Below are 26,531 nucleotides of genomic sequence, written 5' to 3'. Positions count from 1 at the left end.
TAGCAAAAGCCACACAAGCTTTTGGAGCCCCAAGCCCCTTCTTCAGATGAAGGGGCTTGGGGCTCCAAAAGCTTGTGTGGTTTTTGCTACCAAATAAACCTGTTGGACTTTAACCTGGTGTTGTTAAACTTCTTACCGTGTTTACCCCAGTCCAACGCCGGCATCTCCACATCGGGGTTAACCCAAACAGTGCAAACATTCAGGAATTTTAAATGTAACTGAATTATTCCCAAAACCACTTTCCTTAGCATTTTCTGTGATCTTTTTCACTGGTTCTGGATTAAATTTGCCCAAATCAGGTCTCTCCTTATAAAACTAGTTATGCACCTAGGTCAAATTTATGAGAAGCCATTGATTTGGAACGGCTCCTCAACTTGTATTGATTTTCTCAGGTGCACAGGCTCTAGTCAGCACATTTTAAAAGCTTTCTCATGTCAAAAAGTATTTGCTACAAAACTGGCCAATGTACATGATTGGCACTATTGAATGATTCATAGAATCATAGAATCTGTACAGTACAGAGGCCATTTGGCCCATTGAATTTCTACTGACCACAATCCCACCCAGTCTCTATCCCCATACACTTACCCTCCAAATCCCCCTGGCACTAGGATCAATTTTAGTATGGCCAATCAACCTAACCCGCACATCTTTGGACTGTGGGAGGAAACCGGAGCACCCAGAGGAAGCCCATGTAGACACGGGGAGAATGTGCAAACTCCACACAGACAGTCACCAAGGCCGGAATCAAACCAGGGTCCTGGTGCTGTGAGGCAGCAGTGCTGACCACTGTGTCACCGTGCTGCCCAGGTATGGTTTTAAGTCATTTGCTCAAACAACACCCTTATTATGAATGCTTATTTTTGATGATAAACACAATTTTAGCATATTAATAAACCTGTACTTGGTTATGACTCTTCAGTACATAAGGAAGTTTTTTTAAATGTAAATGCAATACAATAAGTAATTATTATGCCATCCAATTTCATTAGTTGATGGAAGATTTTACATTTGTGATTGGGCAAATGAATTTTAGCAGAAAGTTCAATTGTAACCTAACATAATTGCAAACACATTTTGGGTGGTAATTTCCCCTTTCTGCCGAAAGTGAAAGCTCTGCCCCTTGCTGTGTTGTCTGCTAAAAGTGAATGCAAATTCAAATGCAGGACAAGGGTCTCCTTACTTGAAAAAGGATATACTGACATTGGAGGGGGTGCAGAGGAGATTCATTAGGTTGACTCCGGAGTTGAGAAGGTTGGCTTATGAGGAGAGACTGAGTAGACTGGAGTTTTACTCATTGGAATTCAGAAGAATGAGGGGAGATCTTATAGAAACATATAAGGTTACGAAGGGAATAGATAAGATAGAAGCAGGGAAGTTGTTTCCACTGGCGGGTGAAACTAGAACTAGGGGGCATGGCCTCAAAATAAGGGGAAGCAGATTTAGGACTGAGTTGAGGAGAAACTTCTTCACGCAAAGGGTTGTGAATCTGTGGAATTCCCTGACAAGTGAAGCAGTTGAGGCTACCTCATTGAATGTTTTTAAGGCAAGGATAGATAAATTTTTGAACAGTAAAGGAATTAAGGGTTATGGTGAACGGGTGGGTAAGTGGAGTTGAGTCCACGAAAAGATCAGCCATGATCTTATTGAATGGCGGAGCAGGCTCGAGGGGCCAGATGGCCTACTCCTGCTCCTAGTTTTTATGTTCTTATTAATCACCACTTTGATTCCTCGATCCAGATCTGAAGATTAAATACAAGAGTTTGAATTTAGATTTTTACACTATGCTCAACTGTATTAGTGATAGTTTTACTCTGTTATCATTGACACATAATTGAAGCTGAAAGAACTGCAGTAAATTCCAATAGTTTAGTTGCCACACTCCATTCAAAACTGGTCAATAATATCCCATAGATTAGAATGTTGCTTTGTGCGTAGTTCGCCTTAAGGCTGGGCATGAATAGAATTTCAAAGTAATTGGCTACATTCATTTGACAAAAATTTCCATATGGAAATATAATTGATTTATTGTGCATTCCCCACTTTCACTTGTTCACATTTAGAAACAGTTCTGCTGGATGTTAAATCTATTTAAAATTGAATACAGGCATATATCTGCTGTAATTAGTAGCAGAAATAAGACAATGAACAGTCAAAATATGGCATTGAACTGCATTACAAAACAAAAATCTGTAAAGTAATTGTTGCTTTCAAGTGTGTCATTAATCAAAACTAAAAGTAGTTGGAAGTGTGCGCTGCCAAATTACAAGTTCTCTCTCTCACACCATTGCAATTGAATATGTGCATATTACTGAACAACAGCCTAGAGCAGTATGATTATTTAACAGTATTTAGCTTTCTGGTTAATATGTGTACTATTTGTACATCATGAATAATGCATATAATCCACCCAAGAAAATATGCAATGGGAATTAAATAAGCTACCTTTGCGGATCTGTCATCACAGATGGCATGACACAAGACTGCTTGCATAACAAGACTAACATTTAAAAACATCAAATTAATGTTTCAAGTTTGAACCTGTACCAGGAAATGTGCTAATGAAAACAAATTCAATTCAGATCCAAAGATTGTACGATGAAAAGAGAAAAACAATTAAAAATTCAACCCAAAGTGTGTGCACTTTGTGCAAACCACAACCAAGGTCCAGATTTTCACAGCAGTTCAGAACTTTGGTGTCAGTTACAAACCCACCCACTGCTTTTAGAGTGAGGTGAAGTCTGAAGAGTGTATGCCAACAGGTAAGTGTTGGGATCAGCTTGTTGGCTGTTCCACCGGGGCTCCTCGTGATTGAAGAGGTGTTGCTGATGGAGAGAGAGAGATAAAGGTGCAGGCAGGACAAACCTGGGATATCCTTGTGGTAAGAAGTCTCACAACACCAGGTTAAAGTCCTACAGGTTTATTTGGTTGGTGGGGTTGTGGATAGTCTGGAGGGATGTCAGAAGTTACAGAGGGACATAGATAGGATGCAAGACTGGGCGGACAAGTGGCAGATGGACTTCAACCCAGATAAATGCGTCGTGGTCCATTTTGGTAGGTCCAATGGGATGAAGGAGTACAATATAAAGGGAAAGTCTCTTAGTACTGTAGAGGATCAGAAGGACCTTGGGGTCCGGGTCCATAGGACTCTAAAATCGGCCCCACAGGTGGAGGGGGTGGTTAAGAAGGCGTATGGTGTGCTGGCCTTTATCAATCGAGGGATTGAGTTTAGCAGTCCGGGGATAATGATGCAGCTATGTAAGACCCTGGTCAGACCCCACTTGGAGTACTGTGCTCAGTTCTGGTCGCCTCACTGTAGGAAGGATGTGGAAAAGATTGAAAGGGTGCAGAGGAGATTTACAAGGATGTTGCCTGGATTGAGTGCCATGCCTTATGAGGATAGGCAGAGGGAGCTCGGTCTTTTCTCCTTGGAGAGACGAAGGATGAGAGAAGACCTAATAGAGGTGTATAAGATGTTGAGAGGCATAGATTGGGTGGACTCTCAGAGGCTTTTTCCCAGGGTTGACATGTCTGCTACGAGAGGACACAGGTTTAGGGTGCTGGGGGGTAGGTACAGGGGAGATGTTAGGGGGAAGTTTTTCACACAGAGGGTGGTGGGCGAGTGGAATCGGCTGCAGTCAGTGGTGGTGGAGGCGAACTCAATAGGGTCTTTTAAGAGACTCCTGGATGAGTACATGGAGCTTAATAGGGTGGAGGGTTATAGGTAGGTCTAGAAGGTAGGGATGTGTTCGGCACAACTTGTGGGCCGAAGGGCCTGTTTGTGCTGTAGTTTTTCTATGTTTCTAAAAGCCACTAGCTTTCGGAGTGCTTGCTGCTCCTTCGTCAGGTGAGTGGGATTTCAGTTCACAAACAGGGCATATAAAGACACAAACTCAATTTACAAAATCATGTTTGGAATGCAAGTCTTTACAGGTAATCAAGTCTTAAAGGTACAGACAATGTGAGTGGAGAGAGGATTAAGCACAGGTATGAGATGTGTACTGTCTTCAGCCAGGACAGTTAGTGAGATTTTGCAAGCCCAGGCAAGTTGTGGGGGTTACAGATAGTGTGACATGAACCCAAGATCCCGGTTGAGGGCGTCCTCATATGTGCGGAACTTGGTATCAGTCTCTGTTCAGCGACTCTGCGCTGTCGTGTGTCATGAAGGCCGCCTTGGAGAACGCTTACCCGAAGATCAGAGGCCAAATGCCCGTGACCGCTGAAGTGTTCCTCAATAGTAAGAGAACACTCTTGCCTGGTGATTGTCGAGCGGTGTTCATTCATCCGTTGTCGTAGCGGCTGCGTGGTCTCCCATTATTTTGTAAATTGAGTTTGTGTCTTTATATGCCCTGTTTGTGAACTGAAATCCCACTCACCTGATGAAAGAGCAGCGAGCGCTCCGAAAGCTAGTGGCTTTTGCTACCAAATAAACCTGTTGGACTTTAACCTGGTGTTGTGAGACTTCCTACTGTATTTACCCCAGTCCAACGCCGGCATCTCCACATCATTTCCTTGTGGGCCAGTGCCTGGACCCCAGCAAAGAAAGTGGAAGAGCAAGTTTATAAAGCATGAACAAACAATGCTGGAAAAACTCAGCAGGTCTGCCAGCATCTATCAGGAGAGAAACAGGGTTAATGTTTCGCGTCCACAGACCTTCCGTCAGAACTGAAAGGAGAGAGAATGTAGAAACTGCAACAAAAAGTAGCAACTTTAAAAACAAATGGCAGTTGGCCTAGTGTGAGGGGTAGGAAGCAGGGTGTCTTCATTGAGGCAATACAGGTATAGAATTTTCTTTTAAAGAAAAGGAAGTTTAAATTGGAGGAGAAAAGTCAAAGTCTAAACTTGTTGAACTCAGCGTTGAGTCCCAAGGGCTGCAACATGCCAGAAGATGAGACGCTGCTCCTCCAGCATGTGACAAGCTTCACCAGGCCATTTGGCTTAAAACTTGCTACTTTTCTTTGCATTTAACATTCTCCCTCCTTTCAGTTCTGATGGAGAGTCTATGAACTTGAAACGTTAACTCTGTTCCTCTCCTGATAGATGCTGTCAGACCTGCAGAGCACAGTGCAACAATGGTCAGCACTGCTGCCTCACAGCGCCAAGGACCCGGGTTCAATTCCTGGCTTGGCTCACTATCTGTGCGGAGTCTACATGTTTTCCCCGTGTCTGTGTGGTTTTCCACTGGGTGCTCCGGTTTCCTTCCACAGTCTGAAAGACGTGCTGGTTAGGTGCATTTACCTGAACAGGTGCCGTAGTGTGGCGACTTGGGGAATTTCACAGTAACTTCATTGCAGTGTTAATGTAAGCCTTACTTGTGACTAATAAATAAACGTTAACTTTTTCCAGTGTCCTCTGTTCTTGTTTCAGACTCACTGCAGCATCCATGGTATTTTGCTTATTGTTGTTTGTAAAATAAACCTTTCTGACCCTCTTTCAGCCCCAATCCAGTTCCTCATGATGTTGGTCTGTCAGATGAAAATGCAGTTATCATTGGGACTGATATGTCTATGTTTAACAGGATCCAGTCAGCTTTTGACACATGTTCCAGCCACTCAATCAGCAGAGCCATTGAAAATCTAAAAGGGCAATGCAAGAAGATTCCAGGGAGGGTAAATCAGTTGGTCAATCTTAACTGTCCTTCTGTCAGTTGGGTAATTTTAAAATCACCACCCCACCTCCAAAAAAAAACTTTGGGCCCGATTTTACCATTTTCATTCTAAGTGCTGAATCTGGGCGTAATGCAGATCCGACTTGGAAATCTGGTTTCAGGCGCCCCCATACGCACTCAGCTGGAAAAAAACATCTCCAGTCCCGGTCGGAGCTCTGAACTGCGCATGCGCAGTTGGAAAACAAATTTGAAAAAGCGCCCCTGTGTCAGATCGCTCCTGGGCCGCAGAAAGCGGAGAAAGCGGCCCGGGAGCAAAAAGCGGGAGCGATGGCCCCCACAGACATCACTGTTCCTCTTATCCACCACCCCCCCCACTACCCCCACACATCGCTGTCCCCCTTATCCACCCCCCCACTACCCACACACATCGCTGTCCCCCTTATCCACCCCCCCACTACACACACACATCACTGTCCCCCTTATCCACCCCCTCCCCCACTACCCACACACATCGCTGTCCCCCTTATCCACCCCCCCACTACCCACACACATCGCTGTCCCCCTTATCCACCCCCCCACTACACACACACATCACTGTCCCCATTATCCACCCCCCCACTACCCACACACATCACTGTCCCCCTTATCCACCCCCTCCCCCACTACCCACACACATCGCTGTCCCCCTTATCCACCCCCCCACTACCCACACACATCACTGTCCCCCTTATCAACCCCCCCGCTACCCACACACATCACTGTCCCCCTTATCCACCCCACCACTACCCACACACATCACTGTCCCCCTTATCACCCCCCCGCTACCCCCACGCATCACTGTCCCCCTTATCAACTCCCCCACTTCCCAGACCGCTTGCCACCGCTGCCCCCCGCCCCCCCACTGATCGCCCGCAGAGTGGCAGCAGACCCCACTGACCCCACTGCCCCCACCCTCCCCACCGGAGATCCATCTGCCCCCCCCCCCCCCCCCACCAGTGAGCGATCAGGCCTCCCACCTCCCCCCTCCCCAGACAACAATCTGGCCTCACTCCCCCCTCCCCTGAGAATGGTCTGGCCTCACTCACCCCACCCCCCCGCTCCCTCCCCAGACAACAATCTGGCCTCGCTCATCCCCCCCAAGGGAATGGTTTGGCCTCACTCAAGAGAGGAACATCTGACCCCAGAGGAACATCTGACCCGCCTCCTCCTCCCACCCAACCAGACAACGATTTGGCCTCACTCCTCTCCCCCCCCCCCCCCCCCCCCCGCCCGCCTCAACCAAAGAATGATCTGACCCGCCTCCCTCCTTCTCCCCACCACTGATCTGAGTCAGAGAGCCATTGGAAATACTGAACGCGCTCTTCAGCAGCTGGAGCGCCCGATTCAGACTTTTATTCAGCAGGTCCATTACGGCGCGGTTCCGGATTGGCAAACGCGGTGGTAAAGGGGGAAATGCTGATAAAGTTGGGCGGGCAGTTCATTAATTCAATTTAAATGCATGCAAATGCATTTAAATCGCCGTTGCGCCCGTTTTGGGTGCGAATCGAATCGCCGCCATTCCCGGGTTTCGGTAAAGTGGCAATCTGCGTGGACGTGGATCGTGTTAATGGCCTCACACCCGACTTTACCACGTTTTCACGCCCGAAAACGGGCGCGACGCAATGGTAAAATCAGGCCCTTTGCTTCTGAATGCTGGAAGGAAAAAGGGGGAGAGAATGTTTTATTCTGATCTGAAAGCAAAAACACTTCACAATGGCTCTTAAAAGTGGAGAACACTAGTCTGATTTCTGATGCACTCTAATGAAGCCAATAGCAAATAATAGGATTCACGACAGTTTTCAGATACTGAATCATCAAATGTTTAGCATTGGGTGTTCAAAGTGAAATTGCGAACCTGGAAGAAAAGAAACAAAACAACGTTGCCCTGTTGTGAACTGTTTGCCTCATATGTTGATTTTCAAGCAGTTGTCTGAATTGAGGGAAAAGATAATATTGCATGTCATAAATTGATTAAGTGCTTTGGTGCATTTCATTATAGTTAAGTGAATAAACAATGCTACATAGAGAGCAATAACAATGAAATTTCCAGTGGCTGACAGAAATTACTGGGGATAAGGTTTCACATTTTAAGACATTTGCTGTAGCAAACAAACAAACAAATGAAAATCAATGTAGATCAAACATTACATCGCAAGCACAAGTACACCAAGCTGAAGAAAAGGTACTTTCACATTAATAACTAATGCAATCCAGATACTTCTCACTACCACTTTTACTATTCACCACACATCTAGCAGATGTGTTGCATTACAATAACAAGTTCCAAGTTACTCCTAGCTTTCTGTCGGTTCACTTCTCCCTGCCATACTGGGTCAAAACTTTCTTCAAAAGTTGTCCTACTCAGCTTGAGTCGCCTGCACTCGATTTCAGTGACACCTTGTCCCTTAAATCTCCAAACGTTCTGTCAGTTTCATATCCTTTTTCAAACAGAAAACTAGATTTCCCAAGCATCCTGTCTGATTCCATACGAATAACTTGCTTTCTCTGCACTTCACAGCAGTTGTTGCTTTGATCCTCCACACTGCAGTAGTTCAATTGTCTCTCTCCCTGCATCTGAAGAAACAGCTGTCCCTTTTTCTGTAAGTTACTGTGTGAAAGTGTGAAAATTATCACTCCATAGTTCAATAGGTTTAATTTGAGTTTCTACCCTCATGGGAACAAAGAGTGGAATCTTCCACTCTGAAGTCTAAGTCCAGTTGAGGAAGTGGGAGTGATTCCTGCTGGGTGGTGGGATAGCTGAGCACGTGTGATCTTGAGTTGTTCAGCTCATTACTTGTTCTCCCACAAGGAGCACAGCGAATCCGTTGGCAGGCTGGGCCTGAAGCCTCCCTCCCTGCCATTACCTTCTCGGCTTGAGTTTCTGTCAGTGGTTCAAAATGTTTGCATTGTGACAACTCCAAGGGTGTAGAGCACAAATGTGCAAGATTTTCCTTCTGTGATCACAAATGAACTGAATGTTCAGAGAGTGGAATCATTTTCAATTGATGAATTTGACAGGCTGTTGCCACGGCGTGCTCAAGATCACGTGCGTGCAGTCAATTGCACTCTGCACTTGTGGGCAAACAGATTTCTGAAAATCACAGTGCTCTGGCTGCCTGGTTTTCAGGATCCTGGTGGAATTGGTAACTCTCCTGAAGATGGCATCTGTGACGTCCCATATACACTTGTGTGTCATTGACTGGGAGAGGATGCACAGAAACCTAGTGGTGTCCTGGAAGGATCCACATAACAAAAAACTTCAATGCGGCAGTGACCTGTAAATCCACTGAGAAGGCCTTCCAAGTCTGAGCAGCCACAGCTCCTCCTGAAGAAGCTAGCAAATGTGAAATACCATATCCTGAGTCAAGTAAAAGTATTGCTGGCATTGCCTTCTGATCATTTTTAGATAAGAGCACTCTCTACGATACAGATGTGGTCAGGCCATTGGTTGCCTCTTTGCCAGCATCTTAACCTTCTTGAGGCCCTGCTCCCGCTTGCTGCTCAGCTTATTATTTCTCAAGGCCCTCTGTCAATTTGCAATGGACCCTCCTCCATATTTGGATGAGAGTCAGTACCAAGGCTGAGTTGCCTGAAACCTGTATTAGTGACGTTCTAGTGAATCTACGAACACATCAAATTTATACATTTGTTGGGCATATTCTTCACAGGTCTATTGAACAAATCTTTCACAGGTTTCCCTCCATCTTCAAGGCAACAGGCCAGTGTGTTTGGCCTCTATCTAGACATGGCATCCCCACCCCAGTCCTTCTACTGCATTTTGAATGGAGTTCGGGGAACCATGTGCCTCAGACACTTTTCATCTTTCCTGTTACCTGAGATGCTTTATAGAGAGACCATTACCTTGGCATGATAGAAAGGCTTACACACAAGAATCATTGTCATCCATGACTGTTTAGCAGGCAGGATGGAGGTTTGGAGTGTGGTTTTAGCTGCCACTTAGCAACTATTCTCCTTGGAGACATACCTCTTCATCTCTTCCTTCATCCCTGCCTCTGGCAGGAGCAGATGATGAATCACACAGACTTAATGCCAGCTCTGGACCTTGATGGGTTCTCATTGGAATGTGACTGATTAGTCATGAAGCAATACTCCTTCATTGGATATTTCAACCTTGAAAACAATAATCAGTTGTGCCTAGTTCACCATGTAGTGAATTAATAATTGTAAGCTTGTCCTTTCACTCAGTGCAAAAGATGAGTTATTAACACCTCTGATCCCTTCTGACAGTCCTCCCTAATTGTGAGTTTTTAGTAACTGTGCAGCAACTTTCATGATTGGAAGGTGGTGTGCATAAGGTTTGTAAGTGGATACAGCACATTCCACGCTCCCCCTGTCACCAACCAAGATCCCCCCATCCTCCTCCAAAGTCAACATCTCATAACTCCTGTCCCTTCGTCACCATTTAGCCATTCCCCATTACACCAGGCCCAATTATTGTAGTCAATATTCCTGCTGTCCCCTCTGTTCTCTTCTCTATTGACATATCTGTGCCTTTCCTAACCCTGACCCCCTCCTATTCTGGAGGTCAGACATACCCTGACTTTGAGAATCCTCACATAAGACCTCCCCATAATGCACTTCCACCCTCCCAAATGCTCCCTCCTCTCACTGTAACTGTCTCTTCTAAGTTCCAACACCGTCCTTCAAATGCATTGCAGCAAATTCAGTAATTCATGAACCATTTTAACATATATACCTAGGATAGTCACTGCCCAGAGAGGTCTCTCATCTGCCCAACACTCGGACCAAGACACGCATAACATGCTGAGATCTGGAACATGTCCTGGACAGTCCGGTTTCCTTCTGGCAACAGTCTTCTGTACATGCTCCGGATATTCTGTCTTTATCCCCAAAACAATGCTGCAAACCTGCCCAGGACAGTCCATCTTCTTTCTGCAGATAGCCTCCCACTCTACTCTGCTGGTCCTACCTGACCCCAACACCCCATCCTACCTCTACTCCACCCTCCTCAACTGGCGCTGCCTCCCGTTTGCAGCCCTGGTGAAGCTTCTGCTGCTGGAACACAGTGTGACTGAGACTCAGAATGATCCAAAGGAAGGTGAGAGCAGCATCCACTGACCTCAAAGTCATGGAAGAAGTGAAGCTCACCAGGTGCACGCCATTTACGTCCAGTCGTAAAACTGAATGTTCTAAATTCTCAATGGGGGGAGAGCTTAATTTGGAGGGGGACATTAATTCCAGTGAGGTAGTTTTTTAATGAACATGCATGAGACACTAATTAATGCAAATGGGCTTCTCGACATTGTTAATCAGGAAATTTGACCCATCTTCAAAGTCCTGAGAACAAAATTATCACAGTTCATCCTAATGGTGGGAAAAAGATTTTTGGCCTCCTGCCAGATTATGTTTCCCGGCTTGTTACAATTCCCACTGCCGGTGGGAAGGGAAAATTTCATCCCAAATCGCATGGGCCTCTCTCTGAGCTGAGATGCTTAGTAGGACCATTCCCCTTTTCAGAACATTCTATCTCACCTTAAGTTAAAAGAAACATTTTAAAAGATAGCTGTCATGTCAAATTTAGTATTTGTAACAGTATCATTTTGCAGAATTTTGGGGAGTTGAATATGTACTCAACGTGGGAACTTAAAATGTAAGTTTAACTAACGTTAGTAAAATAATATAGCAGAACTATCATAGACCATAGAATCCCTACAGTGCAGAAGGAGGCCTTCGGTCCATTGAGTCTGCACTGATCACAACCCCACCCAGGCCCTATCCCCAAATCCCCATTACTCTAGCTAGTCCCCTGACACTAAGGGACAATTTAGCATGGCCAATCCACCTAACCCGCACATCTTTGGACTGTGGGAGGAAACTAGAGCACCGGAGGAAACCCATGCGGACAGGGGGAGAATGTGCAAACTCCACACAGAGAGTGACCCAAGCCGGGAATCGAACCCGGGTCCCTGGCGCTGTGAGGCAGCAGTGCTAACCACTGTGCCACCGTGCTGCCCCCTAGAACTAAAACTATCATCAGCCTAATCTTTGTTGCTAGTCGATGGACTAATTTTGCAGCAGTCATTCACTGCTCTCCATTGAAGAGATCATTTTAGCAGAAACTGAAGTAGATATCAAAGCTAATTATCTAGTCTTCGTACATTTGTTATAATAGGAACTGCTCATCATTATATAGCCTCGAGCTCCACCAGGTGCAAGTAACAATGAATAAACATTTGATACAAAGGATATAATTTCCTTTTCCACAAACAGGATTATTATAGGTGGCCTTCATCCATATAATTTAAGCTTTTGTGCGCATCAATAGGCATTAAAACATGATACTATGCAAATAAAACATCTTGCAATGGTTAGAATCTAAACTTACATGATCAATATTTGAAAGACAATAGCCAGAATTAAACATCGCTTGTGCAGGCACCCAGCACACCTGACGTCACATGAAATAGCATGTGATAATGTTGGGACAAGTTCCCAATGTCACTGTGCTGCATTGCGATATTACACTAGGCAGACGTGCCCAAATGCCAAAAGCCTGCCAGACATCAATTAAAGGGTCAACAGAGGCCTGTAAAGGCCTAATTGACTGCAATTTTGAGAGGACTGTTGATTTTTACAATCGGTGCACATGAAATACGGACAAGCAAAGATTGCATGTTTTCATTTTCTCCATCCAGGGCAGGATATAAGGCTCAGGAGGAATGGATAATTGAAAAGGTAGAAGTGCAAAAGTGATTTGAAGGCCTGGGCAACACTGATTAGTGAAGCATCCTGCTCATTTCCTATGTAAGTTATGTGGCTTAAATCCATATACAGGCCTTTATAGACAAGCCTCATCATATTGGTGGTTGAACCCTTGCAAAGTGTGGGGAAGGTGAAAAATGGGCATTGTTTCTTCGGCTGGAGGCACTTCCTTAGATGAGAAGGAGAGGGCAACAAGGGAGAGGAGGCCAGTCAGCCACAGACATCGTCATGGAAACTGCCCATGGAGGAAAGGTAAAACAGAAACCACGCCTCCACGAGGATCATATTTGAGTGGACAATATTTCCACAATCTACTGAGCAGATTCCAGCACCAACTCTGAGGAAGAACCTGCTCAGCCATAGGGTTATGATGAGGACCAGGTGCATTCTATAAGATTTAGAAATCCAGCCAAACAATGATTTCCTAAGGCATGAACATAAAGGATTAATGAATTTCACCTGTCAGTCTTTCACCTATTGCCCTCCATTTCCAACCCCAATCACTAGAAACAATCTGTCTCAACATATTCTGTCTAATCTCAGTATTAACACCTCCATCAAATCGCCTCTTCCCATCCTCTTCAACCGGGCAAAATAATGATCTCAAAGTTGAAGGAATATTTGACTCTGAAGCCACTAGAGAAAGCAGAAAGCTGCAAATTTAGAATCAGAAATGAAGAAAATAGTGGAACAATCGGTGAGCACTTTGTGACATTGAAGGATTTACTCTTTCATTGCAACTTTAGTGTATGCTTAGATTGTGCATTACGAGACAGATTGGTGTGTGGATTTGTGGGCAATGGAATTCAAACTTAATAAAACACACAAAATCTTATAATTGAGCTAGCATGTGAGATTTATTTTACCATGGAAGTTCCATCCGATGTAAGTGACCAGTTCAGTTTCTGTTCAATGTCAGAAACTCTCGAACAAATTGAAAGCAAGGAGAGCTGATTAGAAGAATGCTGTTGAGAGAAGCTTACTGACTTGTTGGCTAAGATCTTCTGGTGTCCAGATCATCAGAGTCTGGATGTAAACCGCACCTTGCACCACCTCCCACCCCCTCCCACCTCTCCCCCCCTCGCCAAAATGCACCATGGAACGCCATAGCACTGACTCCATGTGAATTGCCCAGGAAGTTTGAACTTCTGATGGACAATTCCCCCAGTCCCTGGGACCCTCTGAAAAAGTCTCCAACTCTGAGTTAGAATTGGAGACTTCGGTCGGTTCTGACCTACTTAGCTGAATAGTTACCCAAGAAATGTTAGACAGAAAAATTATTATCTATCTCTTGTGTAACTATATAACTGACCTCCAAACTACTCATCGTGACCCCACCCCGATTCCACCCTGACTCCCCCCTCCCCGACCCGGCCTGGCTAGCCCCCTCCACCTGGCTCCCCTGACATGACTAGGTCCCCCCACCGAATTCCCCATGAGCCCCTGATTACCCCCTGTGATTTGAACTGAACCAACTTCACCAGTTTACCAAGATGCCACCCAACCCACTTGCCACCCAATCCATATCTCACCCACCTCTACCCCCTTACCCATTTACCTCACACACCATACCCCCTTACCTACTTACCTCACACAGCCTACTTAATTATCCACTTAACTCATCCACTCCTACCTCCTTATCCACTTACCTCATATACTTTATTCCCTTATCTACTTACTTTCACTATGCAGCTATAATAGGTTTTGTGGCATGTAAAATTTTACTTCATAGAATCCTTACAGTGAAAAAGGAGACCATTCGGCCCATCGAGTCTGCACTGAAACAATCCCACCCAGGCCCTATCCCCATAACCCCATACATTCACCCCACTAATTCCTCTAACTTACACATCCCGGGACACTAAGGGACAATTTAGCATGACTAATGTACCTAACTTGCACATCTTTGGACTATGGGAGGAAACCGGAGCACCCGGAGGAAACCCACGCAGACATGGGGAGAATGTGCAAACTTCACACAGACAGTGACCCAAGCCGGAAATTGAACCCAGGTCTCTGGAGCTGTATATCAGCAATGCTAACCACTGTGCCACCGTGCTGCCCATACTTACCAGAGTGTGGCAGCTACTGCTATAAGAAGAGGGTGTGGCTTTTGCATGGATACCCTTCGCTGAGGTTTCCTGTGCTGACTGAATTTGGAAGGATCTTCCATCAGAGGGTTGCCCAGAAAAAAATCAGAGGCAGGTGAATGGCTATGCCCATCAATACAGCTGCAGGTTGCTCAAATATGAGTAAAGACGTGTACAAGAGCAAATTCAGTGAAGCATCTCTAATTAAAAGCATAGTTCAATTGAAAACCTACACTGATGAGGTGTTTAAAATGTGTGGACAAATGGCGGGCAATACATGGGCAAATTTGTGGCATTTAAAATTTTACTTCATAGAATCCTTACAGTGAAAAAGGAGACCACTCAGCCCATCGAGTCTGCACCGAAATATGGGCAAATAGCAGGCCATCTGGATAAGAATGGTTCGATTAAGCAGACGCAGCATGGATTCATGAGGGGAAAGTTGTGCTTGACGAACTTGTTGGATTTTTATGAAGATGTGACTAGTGCGGTTGATGGATGGGGAACCGGTGGATGCGGTGTTTTTGGATTTCCAAAAGGCGTTTGATAAGGTGCCTCACAAAAGGTTGCTGAAGAAGATTGGGTCACACGGAGTTGGGGGTAGGGTGTTAGCGTGGATTGGGGATTGGCTATCTGACAGGAAGCAGAGAGTCGGAATAAATGGGTGCTTTTCTGGTTGGCGGATGGTAACTAGTGGCGTGCCGCAGGGATCGGTACTGGGGCCTCAACTATTTACCATTTATATAGACGATCTGGAGGAGGGGACTGAGTGTAGGGTAACAAAGTTTGCAGACGACACAAAGATAAGTGGAAAAGTGAATCGTGTGGAGGGCGTAGAAGGTCTGCAGAGAGATTTGGACAGGCTGAGTGAGTGGGCGAGGATCTGGCAGATGGAGTATAATGTTAACAAATGCGAGGTTATTCACTTTGGAAGAAATAATAGCAAATTGGATTATTATCTCAATGGAAAGAAATTACAACATGCTGCTGTGCAGAGGGACCAGGGGGTCCTTGTGCATGAGACGCAAAAACTCAGTCTGCAGGTGCAACAGGTGATCAAGAAGGCAAATGGGATGTTGGCCTATATCGCAAGGGGGATAAAATATAAAAGCAGAGATGTCTTGCTGCATCTGTACAGGGCATTGGTGAGGCCAGAGCTGGAATACTGTGTGCAGTATTGGTCCCCTTATTTGCGGAAGGATATATTGGCCTTGGAGGGAGTGCAGAGAAGGTTCACCAGGTTGATACCGGAGATGAGGGGTTTGGATTATGAGGAGAGGCTGAGGAGATTGGGTTTGTACTCGTTGGAGTTTAGAAGGATGAGGGGGGATCTTATGGAGACTTATAAGATAATGCGGGGGCTGGATAAGGTAGAGATGGAGAGATTCTTTCCACTTAGAAAGGAAACTAGAACTAGAGGGCACAGCCTCAAAATAAAGGGAGGTCAGTTTAGGAAAGAGTTGAGGAGGAACTTCTTCTCTCAGAGGGTGGTGAATCTCTGGGATTCTCTGCCCACTGAAGTGGTGGAGGCTACCTCGTTGAATATGTTTAAATCACGGATAGATGGATTCCTGATCGGTAAGGGAATTAGGGGTTATAGGGATCAGGCGGGTAAGTGGAACTCATCCACTTCAGATCAGCCATGATCTTATTGAATGGCAGGGCAGGCTCGAGGGGCTAGATGGCCTACTCCTGCTCCTATTTCTTATGTTCTTATGTTCTTATAAATTCCACAAGTTACATATTGTTGCAGCAAGAGATGTCAACAAACTTACATTAATGGGTAAAGATTGACTTTATAAGCTGAAGTTAAATTGGAAGCATTTATTTCAAGTTGAGACAACTAAGAAGCTTGATCAATGAATGGTAGCAGTAGCAACATTTTTGAAGATAGTCACAAAGGAATAATCGGTGTGAAAGCACACATCTGAATCAGGCCGGATGCAAGACCACTATGTTGCAAGACTCAGCTGGTTCTGCTCTCAAAACCCATGGAGAATCAATAAGATCACGTCCAGTATGTTTGTAAACAGCGATCACATTGACTGGGCAACCCTAATTGTAGTAGTGCCCAGTTCAGGCAAAATTGTGAGAGCATATGCAGACTACAAAGTCACAATTAACCAGGCAGTTGGTAATGAGCAGTATCCACTGCCAAATTCTCAAGATTTGTATGCTGATTTAGCAGGATATGAAGTATTCACAAAGTTGGATTTGTCCCATGCTCTTGCCCAGCTCAATGTAGATTGAGAGTGTCTGAGTATCTCACAAAAAGCACACAAATGGGTTTATAGTCTGACACGAAGCTGCCCTATATTGTGAAGTCTTCAGCAAATAGCTTCTTGATTCAAGCCACAACACAGCAAGAGAATCTTCAAGTGTTGAATGAAGAGCTTAAAAGAATTAGCCGTAACAATGTGAAGTTGAAAAGGAGCATGTGTGCTTTTGAGCAATCTGAGATAGTGCATCTTGGCCCGAGAGTCAATGAAAAAGGGGTACAGCCAATGAAAAAGAAGATAGATGCTATAATCAATGCTTCAAAACCAAAAGATGTAACTGAGCAGAAATCATTTCAAGGCATGATTTGAAATTACTCATGATTTCTGTCTGAGCTTGCAACTGTGATGACTCCACCACATGAGATGTTGAAGAAAGATGTGAAATGGAAATGGTCTGAAGCAAAACAAAATGCTTTTTTATGATGCACGACTTATTCTTTATGACACGGATCATGACTTGAAGCTTGCGTGTGATGCTTCAAACTATGGGGTTAGGGCAGTAATCAGTCATATTATATATGATGGTCAAGAGAAGCCCATAGCATTTGCATCACATAGGAAAAGAACTGCCTGGAATCATCTTTGGAATCAAAAGGTTTCATAGAAACATACAAAATAGGAGCAGGAGGAGGCCATTTGGCCCTATCAAGCCTGCTCTGCCATTCAAAATAGTCAGGGTTTATCCTCTAATTCAACACCATACTGCTGCTCTCTCCCCATACCCTTTGGCACCTTCAGATTCTAGAAATCTATTTCCTTTTTAAATATATTCAGTGACTTGGCCTCCACAGCCCTCAGAGGTAGAGAATTTCTCAGATTCACCACCCTCTGAGTGAAGAAATTACTCCTCAATTCTGAATGGCCAACCCCATATCCTGAGACTGACCCCTTGTTCAAATCCCCAGCCAGGGGAAGTATTGTCCCTGCATCCAGTCTGCCCAGCCCTGTCAGAATTTTATATGTTTCAATGAGATCCCATCTCATTCTTCCAAACTCCTGTAAACACACACCCGTCAACCCAATCTCTCCACATGCATCAATCAGTTTTTGTTGAGTAGAAACTTCACACTCATTACAAGTCATAAACCCCAAGTAATATTCTGCACCCAAAGTGTGCAATACTGCCGATAGCAGCACCACTGATGTGATGGTGGGCTGCACTTCTCTCGCAGTCTGATTACAACATTGAATTTCTTAGTTCAAAGGAGAATGCTAAAACTGGTGTACTGTCATATTTGCTGCATGTTAAGGTGCAATCTCCACAATTGGAATTGTGCACTAGGACTTCCTAATCACTGCAACTGAAATTACAGCTGGAACTCAGAAAGGCCTAGTTTAAACAAGATTCCACAAACTGACTTTGAATGGTTGGACAGTGTTTGGCTGGTGTACAAATGAGGAATTGAAACCATTCAACAATTGATGTATTGAGTTGTCTTGCGAACAAGGCTGCACTGTAAGGAGTCAGAGTGGTAGTAGCTAATTCTTCAAGAGATAAAATTCTGGCAGAAATATGTACAAAATACACAGGAATGGTTAATATGAAATCCAAGGCCAGAAATTTAGTCCATTGGTCTGCTCTACATGGCAATCTAGAATCATTGGTTAGTAAACGTGCCATTTGTCAAAATTGGAGAAGTAAGCAGCGAAAAACTGCTTTGCAACCATGGTCATGGTCGAGTGAATAATTTCAAAGAATGCCAATGGACTTTAGCAACAAAGGAAAACAAAAGATTACAACTGGAATTGAACCAAGACAGGGAGGAAAAGTTAAACAACATAAAAGCTAATTCTGGAAATATAATTAATCAGGATTGTTCATGGGGATCATAATAGCCTTAGTATTCCAGCCATTGATGCCAGTGGGATTCTCTGGTCCCACTGCAGTGAACAGAGATTGGGCTGTGCACCAAATTCTCTGTCCTTGCTTGCAGTGGCAACAGGGTGTGAATGGCCAGAAAATTCCAGCCAGTTTGTCACTTAACATGCTCAGATTTTAAACCATAAAGATATAAAAGCAGATTGGAAGAAAACAAAAAAATGCAGTTGTACAAAGAAAAAGAAACAAGAGGCAGGATTTTTCACACAGCAGGATTTGTCCCAGGTGAAAAGGAAACCGAAAACTTTTAATTCAATGGAGAACATCAAAAGAGTCACAACCATAGGCAAGAGACAAGACAAGGGGAGAAAAATTAGAGTCTAATTAGGAAGAGAGCAGCTCATTGAGGAAGGAACAAGCTGAAAATAATAGGTCGAATATGGTAATCCTCTTTGTATATCTTAAGAGAAAGATAGTAACAAGCTGTTTGGGGTTGGGAAACTACATGGTCGAAGACCAAAAGGAAGATCTCCAGGATAGATTAGGTCGGTGACAAGCCTGGAGATGACGGCTTGATGTGGGGTCATGGCCCTGGAAGAGGTAAGAGAAAGTATCGGACAGTTTGTGTTCAGCTTCTGCTAGGTAGAGGTCAGCACATCAGACAACAAAAGCACCACCTTTGTTAGCTGGATTGATGACAGTATTTAGGTTGAATTGCAAGAACTGAATGCAAGATGTTCAGAGCGAAGTAGGTGAGAGTGAGTCCCGCAGAGTAGGGAAATTGAGTCAGATGATGCCATGCCAACAGTTCGCAATGAAAAGAACTAAAGAGGCCAGAGGGATGGGGTGCAGTTAGAGAGAGAATATTGAAGATGCGTAAAAAGATCTGTTGAACAGAGGGATAATTCCTGATCAAAGAAGTGGAGGCCAGGAGGTGGCAGAAGAGGAGTTCAATGTTGTGTCAAACTCAAAATTAATTGAGATGGAGACATAAGGGAATGAAACTGAAGACAGTGTTCAGAGGGGGAAAGGGAAAAATCAGAGGGTATTGTGAATGCATGGCACGGAGTGTGATTGGAAGGAGGGATGGGGTTAGAGGAAAGTCAGGGAAATAAAGATCCAGAGGAATATTGATATTATTAAAGCACTGGATGAGTCAAAGAATGAAAAGAAACAGTGGATCAGGATTGAGATAGTGAGTTGTTGCTGCTTAATAGACAGCGAGTGTGCATCTGTCGATGTATGGCTTTGAGTGTGGATGTGGCGATAACAATGGTTAATGGACTTTTGAATGTCCAGGAGCTATTGCTGGTCATGGGTAAACCTGAAACAGAAAGGGTTGAATTTTAGTTGGAATTTATGTGAAATAAGTTGGAGCCAGAGACAATTGCAAAGGAAGGAGAAATGGCTATAAAAGCATGTGTTGGTTACTACCTGCTGAAACATGGGAAAAGAAATAGAATTCAATAAAGGTGACCAAGGAAGGAGCAAAAAACAGAAATCCTGTAGGAAAGATGAGCAGAACTTCAAGCTCAGCATTCCTGCTAGAGAATTAAATGCTTGTACAAAAGGTAGCACAATGGATAGCACTACTACTTCACAGTGCTAGGGACCCGGGTTCGATTCCTGGCTTGGGTCACTGTCTGTGTGGAGTTTGCCACATTTTCTGCGTGGGTTTCCTCCGGGTGCTCCAGTTGCCTCCCACATTCTGAAAGACGTGTTGGTTAGGTGCATTGACTTGAAAGGACATCGGATTGTGACGACTAAGGGAATTTCACAGTAACTTCATTGCAATGTAAGCCTTACTTGTGACTAATAAATAAATAATCTTTTGAAGCTAAATACTGTGAATGCATGAAATCAGAAATAAAAACCGAACATTCTGGAAATATACATTTCCTGGTGCCACAGGTCCCCTGTAAATGGTATCAAATTCAAACTGACATTGGAATAGTGAATATCTGTCCTCTGGAGGCAGAGAAATCCTTGAGGACAAGTTTTATTGAGATCAGCAGTGAACACTTTACCACTGGCCATTCTCTGCTGGTCTTGCTCACCTTACTTACACTCACATTTCATTGCAATATGAAAAAGAAAAAGAAAAGATGAGACCTTTCACAATCTTAGGATGTCCCAGAGTGCTGAACAGCCAATGAAGTACTTTTGAAAAGTGGCCACTGTTCTCATGTTGGAACCATGGCAACCACTTTGCACAAAGCAAGCTCCCACAAACAGCCATGTGATAAGAACCAAATCATTTCTTTTAGTGAAGTTGAGTGAGGGATAATGGTTTTCCAGAACATCAAGGATAACTTCCCTGATTGTTATGAAATAGTGACATGGGGGCCAGAATTCTCCATCCTCGCCCACGGCTGAGATTCTCCAGTCCCGATGCTGTGAATGGAGTTTTGGCTGAGCGCCAAATTCTCTGTTCTTGCCAGCAGGGGTGTTAAAGACCAGAGAATTTCGGCTGGGATCTTTTACATTAGGATGAGACTTTGTTTCAATATGTCATCTGAAAGACAGCACCTCTGACAGTGCAGCACTCAGTACTGTACTGGATTTCCAGTCCAGATTTTTGCATCCAAGTCTTTGGAGTGATAAACTTTCTGGCTCCAAGGTGAAATTGCTACCAACTGATTGCTACCATGGAAGATACAATTAAAAAGTCTTCAAGTTAAAGGTTTTAAAACATTTGACACAGCTTTGGCTGACGCAATCAGCAGTATTAGCACTTCTTCAAAGTTCTCTAACAACTGACACTTTTCTGGCTGCCATGCACTGCAGAAAGTAAGCATTCTATCTGAGTTAATTTGAAGAAAGCACAGGAGGTTTGTTCAGTGGTAGATGATTCTGTTCAGCATTTCCCTGGAGATACAGTTACAACTTTGTAGTCAGGCTGCGGATATATAAGAATTGACGTCTACTGTGACCTTCAGAGTCATTGGTGTTGGGTGCCCATGAAAATTATGCATAGAATTCTGAACTATGAAACCTTCGGAACTCACTGTAGTGACCCTGCACAATGTAAACACATTTATGAGACTCGGAGGAGTAACAGCATGGGCTAGTGTTCCCCATGCGCCACCCCCAACCACTCCCCCTCACCCTGCCCCTCACTTTTCTCTGCACAAAACACTCCATAACCCCTCCCAGTGATTCTGACCTGGCAAACTGCAGATAGCCTGATGTTCACATGTCCGAACTTGGTGAGTTGTCTCTGAACAGCAGTGTTTTCATTCAAGGTCAGTGAGAGGGTTTTTTCCAAAGGCATTCTTCAGGATTAGCAGTATTTCCTATCATTTTGTTTCTCAGTAGCCTTCCACACTCTTCTCCTGAGACCACAATGGAATGTCTCCAACATATTTATTTATGCCCTACGACGACAGTTAAATTAGTATAAGTTAGAATTTAGAGTGCTGCAAACATAGGGAAAGGGGGTGGATTTCATTTTGTAGATTTGGATGTTCTTTAGTTTTTAAGGTCTCTTTATGTAAGAAATTATTTTAAATTCAGTTGTGTAGAAAATGGACAAGTAAGATAATAAGATAAGATCCTTAAGGATCTTATGTAATTTATTCATGAAAGCACACTTAATTTTGCAGAAATAAGTGAGGTAATGGGACAGAAATAAAGCTTTTAAATGTTATATTTCAGAAATGTGAAATTCCACAAAATGCCTGAACAGCAATAAAATTCCCAGGCAATTATAAGTCTTTGGGGAAGCATTGTGCTGTTTATTATTAATGATTAAAAGGAATGACAATTTTGAGACACTGTTTGGTAATTCAGAAAACTTTGTGAGAAATCTGTCCATGGTGTGCAGTAATATGCTTACCTTTGTACTCTGTGCAAGCACAACCCTGGAAAAAGAAGGAAGGTACTTTGAAGTAGCTAAAAAATTGGAATAGAGGGATACTTGGTTTCTGAGCTGTTGTTACAATTGTTGTTACAATACGGGCAAAGTCTTATGAGCTGGTTATGTTTTAAACTGCCTCTTTTAATTCAAGATAAAATGGAGCATAGAACTTTTTACTAGTTTTGCCTGGCAATAAGCTGATGTATCCTCAATTCCATGGTGATCAGGGGCCCAGGTCAAGTCTTATTGAAACCCATATTCCAGATTTAACACCTAAATACAAAGGCGGAGGCAGTTGTCCTTGCTATTTCAGGCTCACACACTCTCGGGCAGTCAGTTTTAGAGACCCTGGACAGAAGGAGAGTATTCCTGCAGAATAGAATAGGAACGACAGCTGTTGTGAACATTAGAGGAAAAGGCTGCTATCTCTTAGCTATCAGGCAGGTACAGGTGGTAGAACATTTTCTGGTCAAAGAGATAGAGCCAATGAAAAGTTAAGGACTAGAAGATTCACTCTAGTGTGGCCTGGAGAAGGAAACACCTGAGGGGGCCTTGCTACTAGAAGTTGGTTTGGAGGTCTAAGAAGACTGAGGGCAATGTCACTGGATGTCTCTGGATGCAGATGACTCAGCAGGATGGAGAGAAGTGAAGCCATTGAAAGTAGGGAGTAAATTTGGACTGTATAGACCACAAATCTACTGAGGTTATGACATCATGTATAAACATGGCCAGTGGTTATCGGTAGTAATAAGAATCTAATACAGAATACCTGTCCAGTAATTTTGAATATTGGTTGCCCATTGAGTAACATTCAGTTGATGTTGATAAATAAGCCACTGTGAATTCCAATCTCTTTTTAAGAGTTATCAGTCTCTACAAGAATCATAACAGCTTGCATTTTCATGTAGTAAAGACGAAATATTAGTGATATCTAAAGTATGAAACCTATTTCAATATATTCCTGTGAAAATAACCTGCATTTATTCCTACGATATTCCAGCAAATGATTAAATAAAACATAAATATTTAGGCCCCCATGAGTATTAGGAATACTGGATTTGTGTATTTCATGCTTTAATCTATTTAAGGTTCCCTATTGCTGCATAAAACATATGGGGATTTTTATTAGGACCATTTGACCATTAGTAAATTGAATTATATTGTCAGATAATTATTAGTCTGGGACTTGGTTCTGGGAATTGCAGACTTCAGCCATGTAATACTGGTTAGCACTTTACGATAATTGATCAACCAGTACAGTCTGTAATATGTGGCTGATAAGAGGTGAGGAAAGATCGAATAAGACTTGAAAGTTAATTTTACTTCGTAACTTCTAAACTGCAGCTAGAATCTCAACCCGTATCTTGCATGGGAACCACTCTGCACAGTGCAACATGACGTATCATGGGATTAAAGCCTCCCTGCAACGTTCCCCATGTTAAAATTGCAATTTTAATCACGTTACTAAGAGTAGTTAATATGTCACGGCCGCGAGCGATCTTTATACAAGAATGGTAAAACAATAGGACCACCAATTATATTACATACTTCTCCACTTTCTCAATAACTCATACTTAATTAGCACCTAAACATAGTAAAAGGTCCCAAGGCACTCCAGGGGAGCATTGGCAAACAGAATTTGATACTGAGGCACATAAAGAGATAATAGGGTCTATGATCAAAAGTTTTGTCAAATAGGTAGATTTTAAGGATTTAAGATAGGAAGCAGAAGCAAGTTTGATTCATAAAAGTAGCCATGTCCCCAGCTATTGGGAGTTTCCATTAATGGCACTCATTTGCAAGCCTTCGAGGAGACTCTAAAAATAAACTGTATCTTTTGGGTGTAAGGACACTAAAACCTCAATTTTGAATGATTAAAAAATACTTAGGTTAACTTTACTTACTTCACAATACTTCAACTAAAAGTTAAAACAGTACCAAACTTAAAGAAAAAGATGGCTGTTAGGTCAGAAGACGAGACAGAATATGAAGAACAGCAAAGAATAGTCAAAAGATTAATAAAGACAGAAAAATTAGAGTACGAGAGAAAGCTGGCTATAAATATAAGTTTAGTTAATTGTGTCACAAGTAGGCTTACATTAATACACTGCAAGAGGTTACTATGAAAATCCCATAGTCGCTACACTCCGGTGCCTGTTTGAGTACACTGAGGGAGAATTTAGCATGGTCAATGCACCTAACCAGCATGTCTTTCAGACTGTGGGAGGAAACAGGAGCACCCAGAGTAAACCCACACAAACACAGTGAGAATGTGCAGACTCCTCACAGACCCAAGTCGGGAATTGAACCCGGGTCCCTGACGCTGTGAGGCAGCAGTGCTAACCACGTGCCGCCCTATAAAAACAAATTGTAAGAGTTTCTACAGATATTTAAATAAGAAAATAGTTAACAAAATGAGCATTGATCCTATAGAAAGTGCATCTGGGGAATTAATAATGGAAAATAGAGAGATAGTAAATGAATTAAATCGTTATTTTGCATCAGTCTTCACTATAGGGGATGCAAGGAACATCTCAGCAATAGCTGTATATCAGGAAATGGAAGGGAGGGAGGAACTCTGGAAAATTATAATCACCAGAGAAATGCTACTGACAAAATTGTTGAGGCTGTAGACTGACAGGTCCAGACTGACAGTTTCCTAGAATCTTGCAAGAACTGGCTAGGGAGATAGTAGATGCATTGGTTTTAATTTTCCAAAAATCCCTAGATTCAGGAAAGTTCCATTGAATTGGAAGATAGCAAATGTAACTCCTTAATTCAGCAATAAAGTGACAGAAAGTGAGAAACTACAGGCCAATTAGTCCAACATCTGTCATTGGGAAAATGTTAAAAATTATTATCAAAGCTGCTATAGCAGCTAGAAAAACATGGAAAATTTCAAGGTAATCAGGCAGATTCAACATGGTTCTGTCCAAAGGGAAATCATGTTTAACCAATTTATTGGAGTTCCTTGAAGGAGCCACATGTGCTGTGAATAAATGGGTACTGCTGGATGTACTGTACTTAGATTTCTAGAAGGCATTTGAAAAAGTGCCACATCAAAAGTTACTGTAGAAAATAAATGCTTATGCTGTTGGGTGTAATGTTTTGTCCTGGATAGAAAATTTGTTAAATAACAGAAACAGAGAGTTGGCAGAAATGAGTCTTTTTCTGGTTGGCAGGATGTAACAAATGGTATGCCACAGGAATCAGTGCTGGGGCCTCAACCTTTTACAATTTATATAAATGACTTGGATGAAGGAACCAAAGATATGGGGAGGCGGCGAGCTGGGAGAATCACTTTTTGGATGATTCGCATGCTTTCCCACCGCACACGCATCTCCCAGTGCGGACATCCAGCACCATCTGAGCCATGCTGGAAACCAGTGGAAACACCAGGTAAGTACTTTGCATCTGTTTTTAATTTTATTTTAATGTGATTAGCAGGCCTGGGGCTGAATTCTCTGGACCCGCTAGCATCTCCCAGCCCATCAGGAGTATTTCACTCCAGCGGGGTCCAGACTAGCTCCCCACTTTTGGGGAACTAGCGGAACAGCCCCGCTGGAGTGAAAGGGGGGCAATCGGAGCCTCCCAAGGTGTCGGGTGGCGGGGGGTGGTGTCCCCGGGCAGCACCAGTCTGTGCCCCCTGGCACTGCCCAAGGGGCAAAGTGTCCACCATGCCCATGGGGCACCTTGGCACTACCCATCAGGAATGGGGCAGAGCCAAGGAGGTGGGGTGAATTGGGGGAGGGACCTTCTGGGACTGGGGCCTGCTGGGGGCAGCGGCTAGGGGGCAATCGGTGGGGATGGCTGGTCCCACTGCCACTCTGCCATTGCGATCGATGGTGGCTGGAGGGATGCCAGCCATCGGGGCGGGCTGGGGGTGGTATTCAGTTGGGGGGGAAATGGGGGGGGGGGGTCTGCCGGGTGCGGGTCTGCCTCCCGGGGGGGGAGGTCTGCTGGGGAGAGTGTCTGCCGGGGCAATTCTGCCAGGGGGATGGAGGGCTCATCACTGCTGAGGGGGGCTGGAGATCGGGTGGTCCAGGACAGGAGGGGTTGTCCAGGCTGGCCCGGGAATGGTCATGGGGGCCGC

Source organism: Mustelus asterias, chromosome 4 (genome assembly GCF_964213995.1).
Source record: "Mustelus asterias chromosome 4, sMusAst1.hap1.1, whole genome shotgun sequence".
In the NCBI taxonomy this organism is placed as follows: Eukaryota; Metazoa; Chordata; class Chondrichthyes; order Carcharhiniformes; family Triakidae; genus Mustelus; species Mustelus asterias.
This window is presented reverse-complemented; position numbering follows the sequence as displayed.